At 33.1% G+C, this 20,691-nt stretch overlaps 2 long non-coding RNA genes across 2 annotated transcripts; both read right to left on the reverse strand.

Annotated features, from left to right (window-relative positions):
• Positions 1-929: 929 nt before the first annotated feature.
• LOC132307479 (uncharacterized) lies at positions 930-4,723 on the reverse strand. The gene is made up of 6 exons (XR_009482246.1): positions 4,491-4,723; positions 4,094-4,389; positions 3,603-3,661; positions 3,360-3,415; positions 2,652-2,733; positions 930-1,184 (listed from the first exon to the last, which is right to left on the reverse strand). It is a non-coding gene; the product is annotated as an uncharacterized LOC132307479 (long non-coding RNA).
• A 10,926-nt stretch (positions 4,724-15,649) lies between these two features.
• Positions 15,650-20,029, reverse strand: LOC132307485 (uncharacterized). The gene is made up of 3 exons (XR_009482247.1): positions 17,840-20,029; positions 16,069-16,999; positions 15,650-15,968 (listed from the first exon to the last, which is right to left on the reverse strand). It is a non-coding gene; the product is annotated as an uncharacterized LOC132307485 (long non-coding RNA).
• Positions 20,030-20,691: the final 662 nt, after the last annotated feature.

Raw genomic sequence — 20,691 nt, forward strand, 5'->3', positions numbered from 1 at the left:
GCATACCTACTCATATATGCTCATTTTATTTCTTATTTGGATCCAAAGTAAGACAACACCATCCACCAACCCCTCTTACAATTACAAAGGATCAACTAAAGCTAGAATGGAAGAAAAAAAGAGAGAATTACAGGCTAACTAATGTATGTTGTGCTAAGTGACAATTTTGAACAAAAATGATAAATTATTAAAACCTGTGATGAAGGTGTGTATTACTCTCATGCTTCGCCCACGCTCTTTCACTTTGATTCTTACTCTTTGTAACTTATATTTTGTCGTTTCGCGCTCCCACTCCGCTGTTACGTAACATAGATTACGACATAACATGAGAAGAAACATGAGTCTTTGGTTGCTGGTTGGCTCTATCCTTTTGGGAGTTTGCAAATAATCCATACTGGTTGGAATACTTGAATCAGGGTGCAATTTGAGCACACTTTCTCAATCATTTGAAAATACAAACTTGCAAATCTCTACAAATATTTGCATGAAAGTGGTAGGGTTTGAACAATAACAATAATGCAGAGCTGTGAATAAATAGAAACTCGTGGAACATCGTGTTGGCAAGAACAAGAACACAGAACAGAAAATTCAAACAACAAATCGCACCAACGAACACCGTGTGGGTCTTTTGATAGGATTTGGATTTGGAGTTATGATCATATTTAAAGTAGAGCACATACATCACGTGCCCAACATGACATGCAGTAGTAAATGCAATGGTTCACTGATAATAGTACTTGCTTATTCTGAATCTAAGAATGACTAATCACTTTTTTTTGGTATTGCTCCCAGATTCAAATTTAGTTTTACTTACTATTTACAGACTAACAACAATTGTCAAGGGGCAGACAATAATTTAGTTTTTCTTTTTGGTAAATAAGGTTTCCATAATAAGCTAAAAGGCCAAAGATAACAATGTCAATGGGGCATACTCTAATTTAGTTTTTCTTTTTGATAAGTAAGGTTTCCATAATAAGCTAAAAGGCCAAAGATAACAATTGTCAAGGGGGCATACTCTAATTTACATAAAACAGGAGCGCAAAATTAAGTGACAAATAGTGAGATGATATGGAGCAAAAGCTGGAATATACCATAAAAAATATATATATATATTTATATATATATATATATATATATTTCAGTATCCATGTTCGTCCTTCCAATTGTTCCAAGCATCCCACATCCTGCAAATAAATAATAAAAAACACATAAATAATAATAATAATAATAACCATAATAACAATATTTGTTCATATTCTAAAGTGAACGCATTTCCGCAGTATTCACAAGGAAAATCAGCGTGGTGCTCTAGGCAATTGCAGCAAGGGTCGCGGTCAACAACATTGTCATAGTGATTTTTGACATCGTCAGTGCTGTCAAAATCCTTTCTCTTGTATTTTTTTTGATTCCTTTTTAGGAGGATTATTCCAACACCTAATGCCAATGCATCTAGAGACAGGGCGGGGGTGGGTAATTTGGTTCTGGATCACCAGATACTCCATATCTGGAGTATCCATGCTGACAAGTTCCCCATCTTGAGCATCTCAAAAAAATTAAAATCAGTAAAACACAATACACAAAAAGAGCATGGATGAAATAATTTAAGAACTAGATTACTTAACAAAGACGTGATATAGAAATTCATCAAAATGACCAAAGTGGATTGCTGATAAAAAAGGATATGTTGAAGAACAGAATCATTTTTCTCTGCTACACTCAACCTAAAGATATTTTTCATCAGGAGTGAAGCTTACTGATCTATTCTATTCTATGCCACTGACTCTCAAGGAGACCTCTTCAGGCTGACTTTTACAGAGTTCTACTTTTGTTCTTCTCAATCATACACTGTATTTAATTCCTATCTAATGTGTATGGGGTATTGAAGGCAGTCAGTTATCTGGAGAATAAGTTGTAATCTAAGGTGAAACCAACCTTATGAGTTTTATAGTGCATTAGCAGAAACACAGAACACCAAGATTCCACATTTTGTGATCAGAATCCCACACAAAAGATACAAAACAACAAAATACACATCTTTAACATTCCTTCACTTCTTCCAAATAGTATCCTTTTTGCAGGAACCTTCTTATAGAAGGCTTCAAGTACATCCTTGCTCTAAATCAACAAGAGATAAAAGAACAAAAAAAAAATTCATTATACTACAAAAACAAATAATACTGCAAACCAAATTTAACAGGAGCAGAAATAGGACTTTTAAATAGAACATGTTGCTGGAAAAAAGGTCTATCAAAGGGATATTGGGCTGTAGCTGTTAGCACAGCTGTCTACGTAATAAATATGTAGATAAGAGGAAAACTAGAAGATCATACAGAATCATCACATGGCATATAACATGGCATTTCAGAAACATGTCCACTAAATACCAATTATTATTTAACTTTTATAAGTCAAATTGCACAATTATTAATTTCACATTCCAATGGAGTCTAGTTACTCTCAAGTAATGTGGAAAACACCAGGTCTCCGGAGAATAAGTTGTCATTTAAGGTGAAACCAACCTTATGAGTTTTATAGTGCATTAGAAGTTAGCAGCAACCCAGAACACCAAGATCCCACATTTTGTGATCACATACATAGAATTGAAAAAGAATCTGATAACAAAGGAGGCATGTTATGAACAAAATACACACCTTGGAATTTTTTTTTACTCCTTCCATATAGTAGCATTTTTGCAAGATTCTTATCATAAACTGCTTCATATACATCCTTGCTCTAAATCAACAAGAGATAAATGGAAAATTTCTCTCATTATGTTACAAAAACAACAATAGCATTAAATTACTACCAAACCAAATTCAACAGGAGCAGAAATAGGACTTATAATATAGAAGAGTCAATTTTATTGGCCGGAGGTGAGTGAGAAATCTGAACATTTTAATACAATATCAATTTAGCACTAACACTAAGATACATTGAACTCAGCACAAAAAAGGGGCATCTAATAAAATATAATTCTTTGATCTAGTAAAAAAAAATTATGGCAAATGATGAGATATAGAATCATAGAACAAATGAAGAGATGTGTTACGAATAAGAGAGACAAAACAAATGTATATTGTATTGATGTTGTATAATATAAGATTACATGGGAGTTTATATAGGGGATGATGATGTGCGCGGAGAGAAGTAATCTTAAACCCTATATGCTAAACCTATACATAGTAATAATATATTTATATGAAGCGGTTTGAAGACAATCCTTTCATCCTGATGTAGCTCACGTGTTACCTATGCTAACGTGAGTGATGACATGACAACTGAATTGCCAGGTAACTGAAGGACTATATCAATATTCTCAGGTAATGAAAATTCCACTAACAGTATGTTAAGGAATATACCAATATTTTTCCGATACCACTCACTTCACGTTGAGCTTTCTTCCCCACAAGTATACCTATAATCACAGGATTAAAGATGAGAAAACTTAAATTTGTTAATGAAGTTCTATACATTTTGGAAGCTCAACAAGTAATACTTTGAACTCAATAACTTGTGTTAATTTTTTGGGCATATAAAATCCGCAGATAAAATAACTCTAAAAACCCAAACAAAGTAGTAGTATAAGTGGTCATGTTACTTACCAGATGACTGAGGAGGCATTATCCTTGGGCAGGGTAGAGACTAGAGGGAGGACTGACACCTGCAACAGAGATAAACAACAAAAACAGAGACGAAGGAGAAAATTAAGCAACACAGAGACGACTAGGTATATTTTTTTTTTTTGGAAAGTGAGAGGTATATTATTATATAGATGGAGGAGAAGGCACGGTTCGGATCGGTTCGGTTTGGGGATAAAGATCAAGCCGAACCGGTCCCCACGGATTGGCAAAAATTGAAACCTAACCGATCCGTGGAGCCTTCAATCCGAACCAAACCGATCCGTGAAGTAACGCATCGGATCGGTTCGGTTTCTGCGGATTGGGCTTGTCAATCTTGTTCATTTTAAAATATATATATATATATGAATACAAAATCAATGATATTTACAGGGAAAAAGAAGAGTCCATGGCAGCAAGGAAACCTTAAATGAAAAAAAACACAAAGAATCAAAATTTCAGAAAAAGCAAAACACCTCCTCAATCCGAGATAGAGTTTCATTTGGGTCTATTTTCCAATGAAAAACTTTAACTTTACATCTTGGGAAGGGTTAGGGCAATGGATTCCCTATCTTGAAGGAAAATAAACTGAAGGTTTACTAGCACTGGCCTGAATCGCACTCCAGCAACCTAAGAGATCGGCGGCGTTCACCGAACAGATACGAGAACCCTCCGTGATGGCGTACACAGTGGAGCCCGAAGCCACACAGTTACAGTTCAGCCACGGGATGGCCGTCGGCGGCGTCGTCTTCCAGAATAAGAAGATCCATCACTGTGTTATGGTGATTAACAGAAAATATTGATTTATTTAAACAAAAAATATTCAGAGAAGAGGAGAATAAGAAGATCCATGCAAAAAAATTGTGAACTCACCGGAAAAGAGGTAGATACACACGAAGAGGTCGCCGTTGCTTCGAATCTGGTCAACAATGGATTGAGAGGTGATGGATTGAGAGGCGAAGAGTGAACAAAAACAGAGGTGAAGAGTGAAGACTGTCACAGAGACGAGGATAACTAGAGTCTAGAGAAGAGGGTGTGAAGAGAGAAGAGGGTGGAGAGACGAGGCAAGAGAGGGGCGGCTGTAATGACTAATGAGATATATAAGAGTAATGAGTTGTTTGGGAGCTAGGGTTAGAATAATGAATAAAAAAATAAAAAAAAATACGGTAATAAGAGTTTTTGGGAGTTTTGAACCATTTTGGGGTTTTATTTTTTTTGAACTAAGGAGGGGTAGTTTAAGAAATAAATAAGTAATAGTTGGTCTTGGTTAGTGAAGAGAAATTAAAAGGGGGTAAATGCATGTTGGTGTAGATTTAAATGGTCTGTGTACCTTCGCATTACTCGTGACAGTCTTTTTCAGAGTATCTGACATTCAAATTTAAGATAGATGTTAGTCTCTCTAAAAATAACCATTATAAAAAAAATAGGGAAATTACATTAAAGAATTTTAGTCTGACGTAAAATCAAATCTTGAGATTTACTAGTACCGCAAAGGCAATGCAAGATATATTGCATCTACTCTCGATCCAAATGAGTTTGTCCACGCAATCACGAATAAAATTATTAATTTAGATTTTATGGTTAGATGTTTATTAGTATTATTTTTAAATTTTTATATTATTTTTCTAATCATCATGTATTTTGAACATTTAACCCTATTTTCTTTTTTTAAAAATTAATTATAAAATCACTCATTAAAAGTGTTCAATACGAGTCATTTTAGTATCATTATGTGTTTCAACCGTGTCAAAAAAAATTAAATTAATTAAAAATAAAAAACACTTAAATTTCAGGATACTTTTAATTGTGTCCGATAAGTATTTGAATTGTATCCACATGTGTCGTGTAATATTTCTGAATTTCGTTATTTTTTATTTTTCTAGAATTTTTTCATTTTTCGAGCGAAACGGTCCCGTGTGGGACCCGCTTTCGGAATTGTCGTGTAGAGGGCTTATGGTTGGGTTCATTTGCATCATATACATTTTCTTTAATGTGTAAAATGTGGTTGTGATTTATTTTATATATATATATGTAATTGTGGTTAGAATTAAAAAGAAAAAAGAAAAGAAAATTTCATTAAAAAAGTGGGACCCACATTTTTTTTTTTAGAAAAAGGCTTAGAGGCCAAATTTTGGCCTCACTCCTCAATTCTTCTTCTCTCTCCACGCCACTCTGTCTCCCTCTCTTTCTTTTTCTTTTTCCTTTTTCCTTTTTCCTTAAGGCTTTCAATCTTGATTTCTCTTTCATTTTTAAGAGATTTTTGGTGTCATTTGCGGCAAATTGAAAAGCACAAAGAGATCTATGGTTTGATTAGAGCCAATCTTGGTTTGGCTATCATTTTGGGATTTCCAAATTCTAGTGTTTGAAGTGAATTTGTGGCTTTTGAGGAATTGCACTCTAATTAAGATAGGGGTCTTCCTAATGCCTAAGTTTTGGTTCTAATTGAGTAATTTTCTCCTTTCTTTACTATGTCCTTAGAATTATTGAACCTTGGTATGAAATTAAGGAACATTCTTGTTTTTTATATGATAAATTGTTATTGTGTAAGTGATTATGTGAAAAGTATGCTTATAGATGAATTACACATGTTTTACCTTGGGTGATAATACTCTTGTACTATGAGATTTCTAAATCGTGCCATGATATTTCTTTGATTATTATGATATGCAATGGTGATGTTGTTCTTGTTATAATGACGGATTCATGACTTGAGATTGAAGTTTTATACATGGCATAAGGAAGGGCTTTGGAGAGGAATTGAAAAAATCAAAATCAAAATAAATAAATTATGTTGGAAATGAAGTTTTGATAATGGAAGAGAAGTTTTCTTTAAAATGAACCGGATTTCGCGAGTCCGGGGCTAGCTTGGCCTAGAGGGAGCGCGGCCAGGCCTTGGGCGTGAAATAGTTGATACTATACCATTTAACGGTTGCCAGGCATTGCCAAAATTGGAACCGGGGATAGTCATCAATCTCGCCTCGATAAAGTCAGCTAGTGAGTTTTTCCAAAGTTGTGGGTTAGGCCGATTCAGACCGAGTTGGAAACGGGGTGCATTTACGTTAACATGTACGTCACTAGTAGAAGTTATGTTTTATGTTAGAAATAATCTTGGTTTATTGTAGTGTTCTACATACCCCAAAACATGACCTCTTATCTCGTTTCTCTTATATGTTATGTGACTTAAGGGAGTCCAAAACTACGCCTTAAGTGACTTCTACTGAGCTTTATGCTCACCCCTTATTTTAACATTTTCAGGTTTGGTAAAAGAAATGGCGGAAGAAAATCCACCACAAGCTTAGCGGACTAGAAATAAATTCACCATCTTTTGTATGAAGGACCCCATTTCTTTTTGTAAAACAACACTTGGAAGAATGTAACTGTTTTGTGTAAAGCATGGTCATATTTTGTAACTAAAATTTTATTGGTACTTTATGTATTCGGGACTGTGTATAATATGATGTTTTGTATGGAAAATGATGTGTGATTTGGTGAGCTGTTCAATATATATATATATATATATATATATATATATATATATATATATATATCCATGGAATGCTAATTATGTTGTCGTGAATTCGGAGTCGAATGACTATCAGGTTTGACTCGTAAAGAGCCCAAATCTCCGGACTTTCAGGCTGCACATAGCAACATTCCAGGGCTCATCAGCCAGCTGACAAACTATTTCGTAGCATTCCAGTGAGTTGAGTTGTGGAGTAGCTTGTTTCGGCCAACTGAACCTTACCATCGGTCGACCGACACTCCACCATCAGTCGGCCTAACCCCATTCATCAACCGGCTAACAGCCTTCTTTTCCAAAGTCCCGAGAGCTAGTAATTTGAAGGATCGTTTCAGCCAGCCGGCTGATCTTGCACTTTCAGCCAGCTGATGAAGGAACATCAACCAACTGACTTTATTATTGACCCGGCTGATTTTCTCATTGACCCGGATGACCTTCCCATTGACCTGGTTGACTATTCTCATTGACCTACACCTTGACTTTTCCCTTTTATAAATTGTTCTTTATAAATACAATGGCCCTGTGAACGATTTGTGTATTCCCTGATAATATAAAAAAGGACGAGATTGCCCTTAGTTGACCTCAGGTCTGGGTAAGGACCTGATTAATGGTCCAGACCCACGGGTTCGGGTCGTTACATGTCGACCCATAAATTTTAAAATACTTTTAATCGTGTCCAATATATTCTGATAAGTATTTGAATCGTATCCCCATGTTCAACCTGTAAATTTGAAAATACTTTTGACCTAACTGTAACGGGTGGGCGTTTGCCCATTTATTCAAAAGCTTAAATTAGTGTTGTATACTTACTCATTTATACATTGAGGTTGTTCGAAGACTGGATATTGGCCGGAGGTAGTGCTGCAATCGAGCTGAGCCATGGTGTGCTCGAGCTCAGCTCGGCTTAAGTGGAAGAATGCTCAAGCTCGGCTCGAGCTCGAGCCAAGCCGAGAAATTTTGGTTCAAGCTTGGCTCGGCTCGGCTCTGTTAAACGAGCCTCGAGCCAAGCTCGAGCTATCTAATTTTTTTTTTTTGTATTTGGTATCTAACCGATCTAAAAAAAAAATGAGAGAAATAGATTGGCAGCAATAAAAAGAGAGTAGTTTGAGAGAAAAAGAGAAAGAAAGTGATAAATTTTATCGAAAATTAAACTTATCAGAGTTGATTTTGATGGAAGAAGTTGAGAGATGCACAGATCAATAATAAACTCCAAAATCTATACTAAAATTCAGTTTGGATGAAAGACAATCAATACATAAAAATCAAATATAAAAAGAGAAAGAGAGAGAAGTAAGATTCCATGACAGAAAGCAAATTGTTGAGTTTGTTGCCGCTGCTGCTTGGGCTACTAATAATTTTAGAAAAAGGAAAAATGATTAGAGCTAGACATAAAACATGGGCTTGGGTTTGATTGTACAGATAGGGTTGTGTTTGATTGTACATATGGGCTTTGTTTCTGTTTTAAAATGAATAAATGATAAAATTGGGTCTAAAACATAACTAAAAAATTTAATGGGCTTGTGTTTGATTGTACAGATGGGTTTGGTTTTTGTTTTAAAATGAATAAATAATAAAATTGGGTCTAATACATAACTAAAAAATTTAATGGGCTGTGGACTAAGCCTTCATAACATAAAATTATATATTATAGTTGGATATGTATGTGTGTGTATATATATATATATATAAGTGTGGGATGGGTTCGAGCCCAGACCAGACTGTTCTTACTTGGGTGCCAGCCCCGTGACTTTCGTTTCTTCTGCAACACTGGTCGAGGACTAGAGCCGTTCCCCTGATGAGGCTCGGCTCGTTTATGAATCGAGCCTCAAAATTCAGCTCAAGCTCACTTCATTTATAAATGAATCAAGCTCGGGCCGAGTAATTAACGAGCCGAGCCCGAGTAATTCGTGAACGGCTCAGCTCGTTTGCAGCCTTAGCCGAAAGTGAATGAGAAATCTAAACATTGTGAAGAAGATGGAACAAAAGAAAGATGATATGAGATGAGAAGAGAAGGGTTTTGAGGGTTGAAGAAAGAGAGATAGAGAGAGAAATTGTGAAGAAATGGTTTGAAGGAGTGTTAGAGAGATAAAGAGATGATAATGGGGAATCAAGGGGGGATTTATAGACGGTACCCATCTTATTACAATTGCACTCACGCTTTCCTCCACTTTTGTGTATGAACGAATGCAGTCTGCACCCTGTAGGAAAACGGCCACAATTGCCTAACCAAATCTCCTCCAATTTGCTCTTGCACTGCTCTTTCTCTCTCTCATAGACAAATTTTGAATGCCTTCCGCTTTTATATTACTTTTTTAACCTTTAGACTCTCATTGGGACACGTGGACCAATTAGGAAACAAAGCAAATTATTGTCTACTGTCTTCTGTGACTCTGTATTTGAATAAGTTACGACGAGTACATAATATATGTATGTATGTATATATATATACACACACACATAGGTTAATTTTCTATTTGGGTTACTTAATGCTAAACATTTTCTTAACTTCACCTGATCTCTTCATTTCATTAGCAAAAAATTTCAGAAGTCCATTGAATCACATACATACACGTGATGTATTTGCACAAAATTATTGTTTTGTCATAATCAGAACTAATCATGAAAATGCTCTTATTTGATTGTGATAATTTGTTTTAAGTTGTTATAAAATTTACTTATAAAATATTTTTCATCTCATTTTTGTTGTCCATGCTTTTATGTCCAATTTAAAAAGATAAAGTAAACTAAAATTTCGAAATTACCCTTTAAATTTTAAAAGACTTCCTATCATAAATTCATAATAACATACCTATCTAATTTTAAAAGGATAATTTAGTAATCTTATGGGGGACAAGCAATTGTTTGTCCCTGCAAGTCACTAAAGAACAAGTCCCTATAAAACAAGTAATATGGATAAGAAGTAGTATAAATTACTATATTTTAAGGTAAGAGTGTAAATGAATGAATAACAAAAAGTAAAGGAAATAAAACAACAATATGTTGTATTAATCAAAGCACAAAAATTTGTTAAAACCAGTAAATTGAACTGGAGTGAATGAAATGATTTAGTTGTTCCATGAAACAATTTGGTTTTAGTTTCATAAATATATAAATATATATATATATGTATATAAAATATTGTCAGAAATAATACCTTATACGAAATTTTTCCATAATAAACATAATAATAGTTGATTATAATTGTTATGCTTGATGTGAATAATTTTTTTTATTAACCAGTATGGAGATCATTTTCTAAATATACTGTAAAAGGGAAGATACAAATCAAAAAAATAAAATAAAGAATAAAAGAAGGGCGGGTATGTGTATGCATATTGGTGTGACCGTGTGGGAGTGTGTACGTGTGTGTCTAGTGTATGCATTGAAGGATGGAACTGTGGATGTATGTGCAAGTAACAGTGAAAATGGATGAAGGGTTAAAATCATAAAAATAAAAATAAAAATAAAAAACCCTCAATTTAAAATCATGCATAAAATTCTACGTAGAATTAAAAAAATTTATGAACTAACAAAATTTATTAAGTTACTCACAAATGCGTAATTGGCCCATTAAATGAGTTGTGAAATGTCAAATTTGACCTTATTATTTAATATTAAATTAAAAGTTATAATTATTATTTTAAAATTATAAAATAATATTGGGGATGGAAAATGTGTCTTAATTGTTAGTAAGATAATAACTCATCTAACATTAAATAATATTATTATAAAGAGATATTTTTAAAATTTAATATAATAATTATAGCTTTTAATTTAATATTAAATAGTAATGTCAAATTTGACATTTTACAACACGTTGAACGGGTCAGACACGGGTTCAAGGTAACTTAATAACTTTTGTTAGATATTTTTTAATTCTACTGTGATTTTATGCATGATTTTAAAAGTAGAGTGAGGTTTTATGATTTTTAACCCATAAATGAATAATAAAAAGAAGGAAAATGATAAGGGGGCGAAGGTAACCCCCGAAAAAAACAACTGAATTTAACGCGGTCAAGTCACGTCAAATTCTCTAAAATATTGTGAAGAGTAAAAGAGTCATCACGTGCTTAGATCACCCCCAAAAATAAATAAAATAAAAATAAAAAAATTGTTTGAGAAAAATACAAGGAAGGTAATGGAGTCATGGACACTGTGAAAATGACCGAAAGAAGATGGGTATATACAAATATATACATATATATACACACACACACACACACACACACATAATTACATATATGTTGGTAATAAATCATAAATATTTAAAGATTTTTTTATACAAATTTCTTAATAGATTTAGGTATTACTCAATGATCTAATTTTAAGAATTATATGATCATCTTGTATTCGAATCACGCAAAAAAAATTAGGGAGTATTCACAACATCACTCTTTGAATCAATTTTCTTCTCCAGGAGCAATTCAACCAGTGTAGTGATTTTATTTGATGTAACAAAATAAAGATAAGTTGATTCCTTAAAAAAAGATAAAGATTAGTTCTCTCTAATTTCGGAGACTTCTGAATTTTTCGGTATTCCTTTTCACGATATACAATTACGTTCCCACCTTTTCTTTTCTTTTTTTAATTATTTTTTTTACCTGCACGTGATGAACTGTGTTCCCTCACGCAAGAGGAGTGAAAATCTAACGTGGCCAAGTTACGTCAAATTCGGTGATTAATTTGGGAGATACCTTTCGGTTTCCTATCACTGCTCTAAAAAGAATGGTAAAGTAAAAAAAAAAAAAAAATCTTATATTTTTTAAATTGAGTAAATAAGAATATTTTTTCAATTTGAAGAGTGAAATATCAAAAACGTCTTTAAAAAAAAAAAATGAGAGAGTGGAGAAAGAGACTATTAAAGATATTTTGGAATTTTATTTAAAAAATTGATCATAATTAGCTGTCACTTTATACATTTTCAAATGTCGAGAGTTTACATGCACATTCTTAAGCTGCAAGGGTGTTTATTTTGCACATTTATATAAATAAGGTGGAGCGTGCGTGCGTGGGTGTGTGTTTTTTATGCGTGTCATACATGTGAGTGTGAGTAAGGGCGGATCTAGGATTTCTCGTTGGGGTGGGCTAATATTAAACATAAATTTAATAACAAAATTTCTTAAGCAAAAAAAAAAAAAAATTATAACATAATATAGAAAAATATTTAAATATTTAAATTCAAAGATTATAAAATATCTATCTAAGTTGTGCTCGACGAAAGACTCAAATTCGTCAATAATAGACTCCAAGTCAATTTTTCAAATAAGATCATTAGGTATATCATTTTTCGATTAATCATCGTCAACGTTAGATGCACTACCACTAGATATATCCTTTTTCACTTTCTTATTTGGAGGTTGATGTTGAGCCATTATTATTTAACTTAATAAAATTAAAGAATGAGTTAGATAAAAAATACCTAAATCAAAATATATCAACCAATACCATGATAAGACTAGCTGTAAATCGTAGTTTCTAGTTTTTAACATTCTATCATTGCTTGTGTAGTTTCTACTTTTTAACATTCTATCACAGTATCACTACTTGTCTATTTTTTCCAAATTAACATAAGCACTGTTGTTTAATTCTATTTTAGACTTTTTAGTTTGCAAAACAAGTAATTTTAAATTTTTAAGTAATTTACCAAATCAAAATATATCAACCAATTAACCAAACCCTATATTAAGTAATTTTGTTAAGAAAAAATCTGGAATAATATATATATATATATATATATATATATATATATATATATATATTGAATAATTGAAGAAATGACTTACCTTTGAATATCAATTGATCCAGTTTGTTGTGTACTTGTGCGTTATACTGAGTTTAAAGTGATGAAAGCAATTCCAATCTGTTGGCCTTCAGCAATTTCTGCAAAGGGAGATCTAATTAGAAATTGTGTGATTCAATTCAATTTGTTGACCTATATTAAGTTTGCAAAACAAGTAATTTTAAATTTTTAAGTAATTTACCTAAATCAAAATATATCAACCAATTAACCAAACCCCACGTTAAGTAATTTTTTTAAGCAAAAATATATATATATATATATATATATATATATATATATATATTGAATAGTTGAAGAAATGAATTATGACTTATCTTGAATATCAATTGACCGTGCACTTGTGCTTTATACTTAAGAGTCTGAAGTGATGAATCATGAAAGCTATTCCAATTTGTTGAGTGTGAACGTGGGAGGTTGAAAAGAAAAGCCTGAAAATCTGAAATGATTTGCCCTAAAATATGAAGGAGCTGGACGGGAGGCTGAAAAGCCTGAAATGATTTGCCCTAAATTTTTATTTATTTATTTTCTGGTGCCCATTCATGGGGTTATTTGGTTTGGACCTTTATACAGTTGATTTGGGCTTCATTAGATTTTTGGGGTGGATTAATACTATTAATTTTTTTTTTACTTTTTGGGCTGGGCTAATATATTAGTATAGTAAATATATATATATTTTTTTGCCTACCTCTTTGTCTGCCCTTCAGTGTGAGTGGAAAGAAAAGTGGGTAAAAAGAAGAAAACAATTGACTAGAGCTTTGTGGAACTGGAATATAATATTTAATGAATAATAGGATATATTATATATATATATATATATTCATGTAGAGAGAGAGAGAGAGGATGATGAATGATGCCATCCGTCACTTTACAAACTGTTGGAGAAACTTTATTAATGCCAAAGGAACTTTATTAGTGCAAAGGATTTACTCAACTTTATTAAGTTCGTTCTACTTCTCTTTTAAGTATAAATAATTTCTTTGAGAAGTTGTTTAAGTACCAATTAAAAAGAAAAAAAACTTTATTACAGTAAATACTTATAAATTAATTATAATAGGACCAAAATCCTTTTGATTTTACTTTTCGAGGGAAAAAAAATCCCTTCGATTTTTGAATGATTCTATAATGAGAATGCTTTCATGGTAATCATTGGCACCCTAAGAGCAAGACGTTGTCAAAATGTGTGTATGAAATATGTGTATGTAACTATGTATTATAGTATCACTATTTAAATATTATAATAAATTATATTATATATAATTAATGTTATAAAATAATAATATATATATGTATATATAATATTATGAAAATAGTACTATATATTAGATAAAATTATAAATCAATATAATAAACTATATAATAAAGGGAACCTGATAATAGACTAGGTATAATATATATAATTAATGTTATAAAACAATAATAATAATATATATATATATATATAATACTATGAAAACAATATTATATATTATATAAAATTATAAATTAATATAATAAACTACTCCTATATAATAAAGGAATCTGATAATAGGTTGAGGTTAGAATTTAATTCTATATCTTGAAGACAGATTCGCTCCGCTAAGGTGCTAACGGACTCTGTAACGTCTGTCTCTTAGAATACAACGATCTTTCTTTTTTCGATAGCAACACTGCAAACCAAAGAAATGGACGAACCGGTTTGGTGTAATACTCTCTCTTACTGAACTCAAGCAACTACAGAACTATATTATATGTAAGAACTCATAATAATAGAGGATTTCTAAGTTTCTAGTACGAATTGCAAATGACCCCAAGGGGGTCTTTATAGGCAGCATGGTGCCTTTTCGGGTAACCTGAACCATCACCTGCACTAGATGCGATGGTTTAGTTCAAAGAGTAACACTGGTTCGGACTAGGTGCAACCCTTTGAAAGCACTGATTTGGACCAGACATACCAATTTGTGAAACCCGTCATAATAAATCCAGCACAAAAATTAAATTAAGCCCAAACATCAAGGCCCAGTTAAAAAATTCAGTTTAATAAAAAAATTAACAGCATGTGTGATAAATGATTTGGACCCGCATAGTAAAAATTTGGGTACCCTTGAACCCAAACTCAAATTCCAAACTTGGGTTATATATATTCTTATTAGTTTCACTTTTTATTCAATGTGAGACAATTACTTCCCACATTTTACATACTCATTTAAGCTTATCAAACACCTTATTTCGAAGCTAAAATCTTATTAACCAGAAAACGAATTTGAGAAAGTAAATATACCATGTTAATCTCCTTGCGAAGAGGAACGCCTTCGTCTATAGATCCACAAGAATTTCTTAACGAACCTACTTAAAATTTCGTATAAAATTTATGTTTTGTATTACTCCGTTTCGAGCAAAACATATAACCTCACAACTCACAAGGTCTAGACATCGACCAAGTCACAAGGTATAGGATTTCAGGAGTAAGATTTCCTCTTTTAAATCGACCAAGTGAACTCAGTTTGATGCTTTTGATAACTAGAAATGTATAGAAAAAAATATTTAGACCATTTGTACAAGATCTAAGTTATAGCTACGCCGAAGTTGTATTATATTAACTGCAGGTCAGAAAAAAAAAAAAAAAACAAAAAAAAACAAAAAAAACCACCACCGCCTGATCGAGGTGCTACTGAGGGATCAAAACATGCTTAGCACCAACCATTCATTATTATTTTTTTGTAAGAAGCATCAAAATCAACTATGGAAACAAAAGGTTATGTTACAGATTAAATCTACATGGTTTGCAATAACATGAAGATGTTACTAAGAGCAAATAAGAGTACTAATACAGAAGTAAAAATTATATATGAACAAAGGCAAACACATACAAAATAACACAGGACAATTACAAAGCATAAACAGTTCCACTGCGGACTATATATATTTGGCGCCAGTTTAGCATAACCAGTTCCACTGCGGACAAACCAAGAACAGATGTGTGATTTTTACCAAGGTTGCAACCTCGAACACATTCCAGATCCATCACTTGAGAGTGATCCACAAGAAGGTTCACCTGAAATCCAAGCCAATAATAAAAAATTGTTACAAACATCAGAAAGGAAACAACCAAACGCCCCGATGCAAGAAAAGGTTGAATGAAAAGAGCAAAATACCCTGGGACCATATTGTCTAATAAACCAAACAGAGGGTTTGGAATTTGATGCTTCAAACATTGTCTTCTCAAGACCAAGACGCCCGACAATCTTTGCAATAATGTTTACCATACAGAATAATCATCCTTGCAGGCATCATCGGCATCAATCATTATCATGTCGGCTAGCAAGCATCTCTCAGCCCTTCTGATCAAAAGATCTACATCCTCTACTATTTCTGAGGGCAAAAAGTAACAGCCCATCGAGTACATGGACTTGACTCTCTTCTCATATCTCTCTTGACAATCTATAGTCATCGAGTCATCTTCCTTATCCAGTATTCAGAGCGTACATCCGCCCAAAAGTCTCAAATCTTTCCAACAACTATTGGTACTTGATATGGGGATGCGGCGTATGCTCAGTTCTAGAGTGCATCCTGAATGAAATATGGCACCTTTAAGGTTTAGTTTGGTACATTTTAAGGGAAACTATAGTCTATAAAGATTTCTTAAGGTAAGGAGTTGCAAGGCTCCAAGTTAAACTGTTTTTTTTTTATTTAAATTTGTTCTAAGTTAAACTTTTTTTTTTTTTTTTTATTTAAAATTTGTTCTTCTCATGGTATTTGGGAGGAAAATTCAAGTGTATAAAACCTTTGGTCCCAAACAAAGCCTAATTCTCTCATTTTCTCTCTTATATTCTCGCTCATTCCACCACCACATACCCAGTCAAGCCAGAAAATGCGAAGCTACTGTGAAGGTTGAATTTAACCGTGAAGGTGGAAGTGAGTGGTAACTTGGCCCTAAGGGTTAAGGTTGAGTGAAGGTTGTGCTTGTGAACTAGGCTCTAGCATTTCAGAATAGTCTCAATCTGTCACAATTGCTGGGGAGATTCTGATTATCTTTTTCTCACTTGCACTTTTGACAATACAGTTTGGAACTCGTTTGCTTCTCTACTGAATTGGGACAGATACGAAACAGTGTTAAATTTTGCAAGTTATACATTAGCTATTACTGCAAGAATAACTAAAGAAAGTTGGAATAAAGATAATATTAACCATAAAATCATGTTAGGTAGATAAATATTTTGATATGCATGGACTTTGTAAGAAATGATAAGTTTTATATTTACTTATTGAACATGCAAAAATGCAACAAGGTCTTTCTAATCTGAACAGAGAATGACTTCATACAGAAAACTCATACAAAGATTTCACAGAAAATTAAAGGAACTTATTAACAAGAAGCTCCAAGTATGGATGCAATCTCTTTTAATTGAGCAGTCATTTTAAGACGATAGGTTAACCATTTAGCAGACTATGACAAGGTTCCAAGATTTAGAATGCAGCAGAATATTAAAAGAAAAAAAAATGAAACAATTCAGATAACCAAAGAAAAACATCCAATTGATGTTGGATTATACCAACTGATAAAATTTTGAAGAATACCCCTTCATTTTCTCATAAGAAAAGAATATAAAAGCTTTGTCGTTTGGGCCCTTAAAACTTATCAATGTGTGCAAGTATTAGTACACACCAAATACTTTTTCAGGAAGCAAACCAAGTTTGCGTTCCAGGCAACTACCGGAAAGAGAACAATTCCATTCATGTCATATTAAGCTTCATACATTTAATTTTTTTTTTTTTCCCCATATCAAGATTCTTTCTAAATTTTATAGCAGATATCACAATGACCATTTCAAGGAATTCAGCAACACATGAAGCAAAAGCTAAATTGTTTACCATATATATATATATAGTGTGCGTATGTTTATATATATAGAGAGAGAGAGAGACCTGAAGGAGGTTTTGGCTTAAGAAGGTGTAACGGGGACCTCTCATCTCGGTGACACCGTAGACGATCTCCGTCCTCATAAAAGCTCTTCCATCAGTATGCCAACATCTTATTTCTTAACACATAAATTAAAAAGATACAAGATTGCATAGCAAGAACGGGAAGGAACTTGCTTTAGCCATTCTTCATATATATATAGATACATAGATACATATAATGGCAGTGTAATGGTGTATAAGCTCTGGTATGGGCATTCCATTTTCAAGAAATGTTGAGCAGCTTCTAGAAAAAATTTCGTCATCATCCAACTCAGAGTCAAGGGTACCCCTGACACGAGTAATCACTAAAGTTAGTCACCAAATTTTTGGGGAAAAAAAAAAAATGCCAATGGTATTTTGTCTCCTTTTCAGCAGTGAAGAGAAAATCTCTCTGGAGTAACCTAATCCAGCATTCTTCAATCTGTTTTACAATCCCCTGGATAATTTTTGGCGATTTCAATGCAATCAAGGGGCCTAGTGAAACTCATGGGGGTTCTAATAGAATATCTGCTGCTATAACTCAGTTCAGTAAATGCTTGCATGATGCAGGTATTGAAGATTTGAGATACAGTGGCCTCTTCTATACATGGAATAATAAGAGTATGGGGTGGCAAATATAGCCAGGAAGCTTGATAATGGAGATTTAGTGGAAGGTGAGATTCTCCAATACTTCCAAAATGTTTAAGGCAAGGACCCCCACCAATTCCCAGGTAATTCATACATCCCTCTATTTCATTATTCAATCAGTTCCTTCTCAACTTCTTTCAAATCTCATGGCCATTCACACAGACTCAGAGGTCCAACATATGTTATCCCAAGCTCTCTGGTGGATTGTGTTGCCTAAACTTCCTGGGATGAACAAATCTAATCAAGGATAGGCCCATTTGGACCATAAAGATCCCTCAAAATTGATATTGGAATTGGAGATACCTGCTGAATATAAACCCTATTGTCAACTCTCTTATTAAGCACAAAGATTTGTGATGGTTCTTCCACGAAACTCTGGTTTGATAATTGGAGTCCTATTGGGGCCCATTTACATTTTAAGACTGATCTGGGTCAAATTTCTTTCAAGTTCTTCAATTGGAGCTTGTGGCAGCAACAGTTAAAAGATGTGATTGCTAATGTAATGGGTCTTGGAACGTACCTGGGGAAGTTGTCAGATTAATTCCTGAGCTCAGCAACCATCAGATACTGCCTAGCTTTGATCTTGATCCTCAGCTCTCAGATTCTTTGATTTGGTCCCTTCCTCAATTAACCCTACCCCCATCTTCTTCAAGTGAATTGGTCCCATCTCACCTCTTGCAGGCCTTGCATACCTACCATGCATTCTACCATGGTACTAGCCAAACTACATAATCCCAATCCTATATCCCGATGCTCTGTTTCTGATTTGGTGGCAATGTCTCATCGTGCTCGTTTTTGATTGCTGGGTTGGGCTACTCTAGTTAGGACCAGGGCTTGTCTTTGTTGAATGATTGTATCTGACCATGGAACTGGCCCTCTGGGGCTTGATTTTGTACATTTTTATGTAGCATGCATATGGATTAATTAAGGATGGGACTTTGGCAGGTTGAACAGGAGGAGGGTTAGCCAACGTTAAATTCTTGCATCCGTAGGTAAAATTAAAATAATGATTGCTATGTTATATGTATTATTTCTTTATAAAAAAGGTTGAAGCATAATGAGCATATAACCTTCTAACTATAAATTTAGGGAAGAAATTGCCCCGACTTGCATGTAGCTCCATCAATGTATCAAAGAACCTAATTTTCAATAAAATTAAGTAACAAGAACATGATTCAAGGACAGACAGAAAAAAAAGAAAAAAAAAAAAGAAAAGGCCATTTAATTTTTCGACCGAACATGAATCGATTAAAAAAATCCAAACCGTATGCCTTGGTGACAAAGGAGGCAGTGCCAGCGCGAAGGAAAATGTATATAATTTGTAGAGGTAATGAAATTCTAGAGTTGACAACTCTTCAAATCACTTAAAAAAAAAAAAAACAAAAAAAGGAGAATACTACTATACTATAGGGAGATTGAAACCGAAGAGAGAGCAGAAGCAACTGTAAATGGATTGTAGTTAAACTAAAATTCTATATGCACATTAAGAATAAATTGGAATTTGTAAAAAGGATCTTGAAAAAATAAAAAATTGTACCATTTCGAATAAGAGATATTAAAGATACGAAGGAGAGGTGATTTGTAAAAACAAGAGATGTTAAAACAGTTTGTAAAACACTAATTTTGGTAAGTTAAGTAATTGTTATCAAATGCTTTCTATTTTCTCTGGATTTTTTTACTTTATGATATTTGCTTTGAAATTCTTTCGAATCTCATTTTCTTTTAAAATCTCATGATTTCAAAGTAAGTAGAATTCCTTTTGAAATCTCATGATTCCAAAGTCACTGAAAATCGAGCAGCGTGATTTGCATAACAATTTATAAACCACATCTTTTCGACAAAATGCGTTAATTATGCTGCAATGCTATTGTTGAAAAATTATATTTTAATATTCAAATTGAATACATTAAGTGTGTGTTTTGAAGTATTTAAAAATGTCCAGATGATATATATATTTATTTATTTATTTATTTAAAAAAGTATTTTAAAATTCCCAAGTGAAGCGGGTGAATCCTAAAATGTTTTTCTAAAATTCAACTCAGGAGTGTCCATAAACCTGTCAATAAATGGGAATTGTTGAATGGTTTTAGAGATTAGAAGTGTGGGTTTCTAATCAAAACAAAATTCAATGAGTCCACGTGGCAGAATATAAGACCCCAAAATAAAACCTAATCCAACTTTTTCAACAA

Source organism: Cornus florida, unplaced genomic scaffold (assembly GCF_030987335.1).
Source record: "Cornus florida cultivar Cherokee Brave unplaced genomic scaffold, ASM3098733v1 CherokeeBrave_3.0.0_Hap2_Chr01, whole genome shotgun sequence".
Classification (NCBI taxonomy): domain Eukaryota; kingdom Viridiplantae; phylum Streptophyta; class Magnoliopsida; order Cornales; family Cornaceae; genus Cornus; species Cornus florida.